Source organism: Podarcis gaigeae, assembly GCF_964106915.1.
Source record: "Podarcis gaigeae genome assembly, chromosome: 1".
Classification (NCBI taxonomy): domain Eukaryota; kingdom Metazoa; phylum Chordata; class Lepidosauria; order Squamata; family Lacertidae; genus Podarcis; species Podarcis gaigeae.
Genome location: NC_139678.1, coordinates 29,802,433 through 29,810,596, shown reverse-complemented (window position 1 = coordinate 29,810,596; position 8,164 = coordinate 29,802,433). Strand labels below are relative to the sequence as shown.

The 8,164-nt window shown below is 46.6% G+C and overlaps 1 protein-coding gene across 1 annotated transcript in view; it reads right to left on the bottom strand.

Annotated features, from left to right (window-relative positions):
• Nucleotides 1–8,164, bottom strand: part of POMT2 (protein O-mannosyltransferase 2) — a 47,035-nt gene that overhangs the window by 3,583 nt on the left and 35,288 nt on the right. The gene's annotated exons all lie outside the window — the stretch shown is intronic.

The window sequence follows — 8,164 nt, the reverse complement described above, 5'->3', positions numbered from 1 at the left end:
TATCCTTTCCCCTCCTCACGCCTGAAAACTATGCAGTTTGGCAAGTTAAGATGAAAGCGCTTTTGCAGAGGGAAAAGCTATTTCACACCATAGAAGATGACCCTCCAGATAAAGATGATGATGATTGGGCTGAGTGGCATGCTGCAGATATGAAAGCCCGAGGGACAATTGTTTTGAGTGTTTCAGACCACTTGCTGGTAAACTTAGAGGGTCAAGAGACTGCACAAGCTGTTTGGCATAAATTGAGAGATATGCATCTGAGACAAAATGCTGGTTCCAGTGTGATTTTCTTCAAGAAGCTGTGCAGGTTACAGTTGCAGAAAGGTGGTGTTTTGTCTAGCCATCTATCTCAGTTAAAGTGTCTCAGACAGGACCTTGTTCAGCGAGACCTGGCTATTTCAGAGGCTGTGTTTGCAATGCTGATGATAAATAGCCTAGATGAGTCTTATGATGGAGTAGCTGCCCAGATTTCTACAATGCCTTCTGACCGGCTAACAGAAGATTATGTGTCTAGCGTGCTCTTGAATGAGTGGGATCGCAGACAGGCTGTTAAAGAAAGCCGGGATTGTGCTGCTAAAAATGTGCTTGAAAATGTGCCTGAGTTTTCAGCAGGGGAAGGTGAAAGTGAAACTGCTGCTGTTAAAGCACTAAAGTTAAAACGGTGCTTTTCATGTGGAGCACAAGGCCATTTGAGTTTCCAGTGCTGCAAGAAATCTTCAAAGAAAAAGGGAAACTTCAGAGGCAGAGGGGGAGGAGGACGAAATCCCCAAGCACCTGCTACTTCAAAGGTTTTGATCTCTCGCTGCTGCAATCAACGTGGGCGGAGTTTATTCGTGATCGACTCTGGCTGTACCAACCACGTAGCCAAAGATAAGGATCTCTTTGTTCAGCTTGAGAAGCAAGAGAAAGTAATTCATCAAGCAGATGGGATAGTTCTCACGAGTGAGGCTAAGGGAACTGTGTTCTTAAAGAGCCTGAATGCAACAATTAAGAATGTCCTGTATGCGCCTGATATTCAGGACAATTTGTTGAGTGTTTCCCAGCTTGATCATCAGGGTTTTAAGGTGGTGTTTGCTAAATCTCGCTGTGAAATTCATCGAGGTGGCAAGCTCATTCTATATGCAAAATGTGTAAATGGTCTGTATCAATTGCCTTTTGTTTCAGGTACAGGTACTGCAGAAGCAACTGAGAAAGAGTGTTGCAATTTGTCTATTGATAAGAATGAGAAGATGCATGACCAATGTATTCATTATTACCACCGTGTTTATGGTCATTTGAATTTCCAGGCTGTGGCAAAAATGCCTGATTTGGTTCAGGGTATGAAGCTGAAAGAATGTCCCTACCACATGAAATGTGTTTCTTGTGCTGAGAGTAAGGCAAGGCAAGCTCCCAAAGGTACAGAGTCTGGGAGAGAGGCCAAGAAACCATACGAAGTCATTCATGCAGACTTAGTGGGGCCTCTAGCGCTCTCTAGAGGCAATTCAAGGTTTTTCATGGTTTTGATAGACTCCTACTCTAAATATGCATGGGTCTATCTGCTGCAGAAGAAGTCTGAAGCCTTTACCAAGTTTTGTCCGTTTTGTAAATGGCTCAGGAATGTACATAATGAGAATGTACATTGTTTTTTCACTGACAGGGGTGGAGAGTTTTGTTCAGAAGAGTTTGAGGCTTTTCTTTCTGAACAGGGCATTGAGCATAGGACCGCCACACCCAGATCGCCCTGGCAGAATGGTTTATGTGAGAGAATGAACCAGACCCTACAGCAAGGAATCAGAACACTGTTACATGATTCGGGGCTGCCCAATCCTTTTTGGGCCGAAGCTCTTTCGTTTTTCTGTCACGTGTATAACAGGAGGTACCAGTCTAGTATAAATTGCACCCCATATGAGATGCTTCACGGAAGGAAGCCATGTGTGAAGCACTTTAAAATTTTTGGTTCAGAGGTTTGGGTGCACACCTCGCAGGGTGACAAACTGAGTAAGCGTGGAGAACATGGTGTTTTCCTAGGATATGAGAAAGGGTCTTATCGTGTCCTGATCACAGACACAAAAACCATAAGGCTGACCAGGAGCATTGACAACAATCCACAATGGGACAGAGTTGGCGTTTTTCAGTGCCATCCCATTTGTGATGATGGTGCAAGAGGGGCAAAGAAAGTTAAAAGGGAGGCAAGTTCTGATGTGATTGATAATCCTGATGCCAGTGTAGTTCCGGATGGTGGCACAGATTATCAGAGCCCAAAAGCCTCAGGTGAGTCTGACGCTGATTCAGACTTAGCAGCTTCATATACTTTAGCTCCCCATTCTCCTGAAGAGGAGGAAGCACCAGAACAAGAGGATCGAAGAGTTTTGCGCATATCTGAGAGAACAACCAAGGGGGTACCACCGAAAAGGTTTTCTGAAGAGTTTGCAAAGGCTGCGGTCACATGCAACTCTGGTGGGGTTTTTAAACCTAGCATGAAGTGTGCTGAGAGTAGTGGCACAAAACGTTGCATTTATTTCCTTACCTGACATTTGCAGGATCAGGATTGAAGGAGCAAGCATGTGTTTAAAGTGGTTTGTTCAAATCTGCCTAATTAGAAATGTAAATTTGTATTTGAGGAAAAAAAATGTGTGTGAAGATTTTTCCAGAAGCTGCTTATTCATTTGTGTATTCACAATGTGTATTTTGTGTAAACTACAGGTTGAGGTTTATGTTTTAACTCTTTCCTAATAGACACAAAGAGGTTGAAGTAACTGTTTAATGATGTGATAAAGTGTCTTAGATAAGGGGGGAGAGAGATACCTGCAAATATGTTACCAAGGTTGTAAGCAGAGAACAACTTTTGGAGTGTGTGTGCAAATTGCAGTTATGTTAAAGATTCTTGAATGGTCGGATGAAATGGGGGAGGATGAGGAGATTTCACCCCTCCCATATCCAAGAATCTCCTGATCATCTCCTGAGGTCTCTGCTGACTCTACAGAGAGGAGGAGCAATGTACAGTGGTGCCCCGCAAGACGAAGGCCTCGCAAGACGAAAAACCCACAAGACGAAAGGGTTTTCCGTTTTTTGAGGCACTTCGCAAGACGAATTTCCCTATGGGCTTGCTTCGCAAGAAGAAAGCCCATAGAGAAATCTCCAGGGACCTCTTTTAAATGCTGGCGGTGGGGAGCAAAGAGGTCCTCAGAAGAGGTCCAGGAAGGCCGGCGGGGGCCGAAAGGCTTTGCTCCCCACCGCCAGCATTTTAAAAGCAGTCCGGGATAGCAGGGAAGCGCGTTCCGCTATCCTGGACGGCTTTTGAAGGCAGGCGGGGGGAGCAAAGACTTTTGCTCCCCCGCCGGCCTTCAGAAGAGGTCCAGGACCTCTTCTGAAGGCTGGCGGGGGGTGAAAGTCTTTGCTTCCCCCTGCCTGCCTTCCCGGGAGAGCGGAGAAACGCGTGTTTCTCCGCTGTCCCGGACAGCTTTTGAAGGCAGGCAGAGGGGAGCAAAGACCTTCGCCCCCCGCCCGCATTCAGAAGAGGTCCAGGACCTCTTCTGAAGGCTGGCGGGGGGCAAAAGTCCTTGCTCCCCCCTGCCCGCCTTCCCGGGAGAGCGGAGAAAAGCAGCGTTTTTCTCCGCTGTCCTGGACGGCTTTTGAAGGCAGGCGGGGGGGGGAGCAAAGACTTTCGCCCCCCGCCCGCATTCAGAAGAGGTCCTGGACCTCTTCTGAAGGCTGGCGGGGGGGAAGTCTTTGCTCCCCCCTGCCTGCCTTCCCAGGAGAGCGTAGAAACGCAGCACGTTTCTCCTCTGTCCCGGACGGCTTTTGAAGGGGGGGAGCAAAGACTTTCCGCTCTCCCGGGAAGGCAGGCACGGGGGAGCAAAGACCTTTTAATTGATTTTTAATGCATTCCTATGGGAAACCGTGCTTCGCAAGACGAAAAACTCGCAAGACGAAAAAACTTGCGGAACGAATTAATTTCGTCTTGCGAGGCACCACTGTACTGCTCTCTACTTAATTAGTCAAGTGAGTGAATATCTGTGTGTGAGAGAGTCAGTCAGTGTGTCGGAGAGAGAGTGCAAGAGATTGTGTTTATAGATAAGATTGCTGCTAAGAGCAGCTGCAGGCACTCAGAGTATAGCATTGATTTATGCTCAGAATATTTAGCTCTGTATATAGTTTTGTATTATAGCTGTAGTTATAGAATAAAGGAGGATATTTTACAGAGCTGCTCTCCGAGTGGTTTATACTCTGCAAGACTCTGCAAAACGCTGCTGCGCAACGACTGTATTATTGAGACAGTGAATCCGGTGCTCTCAGCTCCAAGCTGTGAGTCCACAGCACTGTGACCTGTTCCTGTGGGAAAGGAGGTCTCTGGCAGTGCTACCCAGCTCGCCTGGCCCAGTCGGGGCTGTAGTGCATGAGTCCAGTTGGTACACTGGCTCAAGGGCGATGCTGACAGCCAGTGCTTTTTTTCTGGGGGTACGCATACCCCTAAACATTTTGTGAATCTAACAGGAGAAGAAACTCCCCCCCCCCCAAGAATAGTTTCTTCTCTAGCACAGTGAATCGTCAGTTTCATTGCTACCCTCGATGGCGGCCGCATTTCTTGTCACGGTGTTTCCTGAGTCTGACAGAAGCAAGCATTTAATGTGTGAAGCAGTGTGGAATGTGGATGTGTGGTGTTTTACAGAGGAATTGAAAAGGTGTTAGTGCACACAACCTCATGCCAATGTGGAAGTTACTGTGAGCTGTGAGCTGTGTAATATGAGGTAATGCATCATCTTTGTACTTTTGTCCATTTACTGTATTTATTTCCCCCGATTTGAACTATAAAAGGGTGATTTTCTTGAGTCAAAATGAGAGTACCCTTAAATATTTTTTTAGAAAAAAAGCACTGTCAGTAGCAATACATTATTTGCAGCCTGGTCTGAGCCAGTATGAACTCTGGGATGAGTCACTCAGCAAATAATAAAGATCATTCTCTTAGACTTCTACCCTGGAAGACTTCTACTAGGAATCCTCTTTGCATGATGGTGGAATGCCTGACCAATGAATTATTAAAAAGGGACATACATGCAAAAGGAACATTTCACTTTAAGGGGGAACGAACTTGAACTTTTACATGGAGGCCTCAGGCCAGCTGTTAAGTGCACTGGGCAAGGCGAGGACACTGCACCGCTGTGCAAAGAGTCCTCAGAACCCAGGTGACAACAGCACGAAATCCCCTCCAGGCAAAATTAGATATTGGAAAAGATGCAGGGCTGCCACCATGCCATCCAGGTCTTTCTCTTCCCTCTCCTTAGTTCTGCCTGAAGAGATACTACTCTTCATGTATCCTACCCCAACAGACAATCAATGTGAGGCAGGGCCAGGGAAACACACAGCCAAACGAAATTAGCATAATGCAGGGTTTAGCTGATGTAGTGCCCTCCAGATGTTGCCAGACTACAACAACCATCAACCCATCAGCAGAGACGATGGGAGGTGCAGTCCAACATCTGGAGGCCACCTTGGTCACCCTGACTTAATGGCACATTTTACCAGGAAGATGGGAGAAGCTCGTCTTCTTTCAATGTCTTGTTCTACTCTAAGGAGATTTCTCAGCTAGGGCCATGCCACTTTGACAGATGCCCCTTGACTGTCACACTTTAGCTTCATTTTGGGGTGCAGGAGCACAACCAAGTAGACTTCAAATCTGCCACTTAAAAGCTCCATGCAGTGGCATTTCCATTTCATATTCGAAAAGGGAGGGATAATGCCTCTCCTCCCTCTTATAAACAAGTCTGCCAAGCTCCAGATTAAAAAAATAAAAAGCAAAAAAGCAATAGCCAGAAACAAACCCACGCAGCAGGAGGGTCAAGGCTGAGAGCCGATTAGACCTTCAGGGCAGCATGTAGCATCACCCAGGAGATGACAGATGAGCACGTTGCCAGGCACACAAGTGCCAGAGGAGCTTGACAGCCCCAGTCTCTCTCTCCATTGCATATAGAGCAGACTTGCTCCCTGTTAGTCTGGTGTCAGAGGAGTTTCTATGGCTGCCGTTGTACTGACAGGATGAGGGTGACCTAAAGGGAATTGTCATAAGCAAAGCAAACACCTCTCTTGTCCCACCTTTCAGTGAGCATTCAAGCAACCTGCAGACATTGTGGAAAGGTCTCAGAACACACTTGCATGCTCCAAAACCTTCCAACATCTTGGAACCTATGACAGCATCACCCCCAAATGGCTTGTTACGTAACCTTATCTGACTTGGTGTTAAACAGGCTAATGGCCTCAGCCTGGGCGCTTTACCAGGTTTCGCCTTGGAATATACAAAGTAGGATTTTGATACACTGGACTTTCTCCTGCTACGGAACACTAGACTCCCAGCCTCCAAAGCTGATGCCAAGTCATGCTATCAGATACTTCTAGACATGTATTGTTTGTTCATTACAGTTTGGCGAAGCTCGGCCGTTTGCATTAATACCTGTAGTGGTAACCTGGTTACTGGTAGAATCCCACACCTGCTTTCTATTGTAAGGTTCAGTCCACATTCCACAATCTGGGGAAAGTTAAGCTCACCACAGCACACTCTTATGTAACAGCATAAGCCTATGTATATTCGCTTGGAAGTAAGTGCCAATCTAATTCAATGGAGCTTACTCCTAGCACAAGATTGTACTGTAAGGCTGCATTCCTAAATCCACTCACAAGAATGTAAACATAACTGAACCAAGAGGGGCTTAATTTCAAGCAAACTTAATTCAGATTGCTCTGTTTGGCTGCAGTCCTATGCATACTTACCTGGCAAGTAGAATTAATAGTGGGATTTAGCAGTAAACAAGCATAGGATTGCGTCCTAAAAAGAACACCTCTCGCTAGCTTTGGACACACGTAAGAAAACTGTAGAGATAAGTATTCAACATTTCAACAATGAACATTTCAATCAGAATGTTGTAGTTTAGCATACTGTTAGGAGTTGGTGGGTGCTAGACACCCTAAATTCCTGGGTCTAATAGGTCTTAGAACCTATTAGATCAATGTTTGGAGTATTACAACTGGGAAATAAGCCAGAACCTGTGTATTAGACTCATGAGTATTAGGCCAGAGCTGCACTAACCTGTGTGCTGGACAATGCTAATTCTGTGGAATCAGCATGTTTTAAGGGCCAATTCAGCCAAGCTGGCTTCTGTGTAAGGTGACAACTTTGGGCTGAGCCATTAGGAGGATACAAAGCATCAAAGGGAACACTGCGTGAGACGGCAAAATGAGTGGGGCCTTTCAAAATGAGTGCAGTGATGTGAGTTAGAAGGAGTTATGTGACAGGGGAGCAGAAAGGAGGCAGGGCACAATGGCTCATGTCTGTTTGGATCCTAGGTTGCATCTATGGGAGAAGAAAGACCCTCTTGGGAGTGTAAGGCTGGAAATCCTTTCATCGTAGGCTCAGGTTGCCTCACCTGGCCTTGTGGGTGGGCCAGCCCTGGTTATGGCCAGTAATATGGCCACTGCTTTTTGAACTAGCTGAAGTTTCCAAGTCTGCAAGGGCACCCCATGTAGAACACCTTGAAACCCAATCTGTAAGTTACCAAAGCAAGGAGTACCATGGCCAAGTTATCCCTGTTCAAAAGGGGCTGTAGGTGGTGAACCAGCTGTAGCTGGAAATAGGCATTCCTAGCTAATGGACTTGCTCTAACTGTAATTCAACTCTGCCCAAATCTGAGCCATTTTGTCCCTAAAGTGCCTCGCAAATTGCTACAGCAGGGTGCTGTTGCAGACAGGCTGAGAACAAGAAACCACTTATAAATTGTGTTCTTGTCACTATGACTACGGACAAGTCTACCTCTACATGAGCCTTCCTAATCTGATGCCTTCCAGATTTTGTTGGACCAGATCACTGAGGCCAAGAGTGGGGTTTCGTCATCTGAGCAGCCCAGGAGCTCCATACACACTGCCCAGGCTTATGACCCAGGGAGCTCACTTTGGTGCTGCTGATGCAGCCGTTTGACTTCACCCCCAGAGGCGCACGCCGTTGTCTCTCAAGACAGATGGATGCCAACAATGAAAACAATTCCCTTCATCCCTGACTGTTAGCCATGCATGCTGGGGGGCTGGGGCTGCAGTCCAAAACATCTCAAGGGCACTAGGTTGGGGAAGGCTGTTCTATGCTTTGCTTCTGCACTAAGTAGCTTCTATCCTGCTCAAAGCTCTGGCTTGAGACCTCACCGTG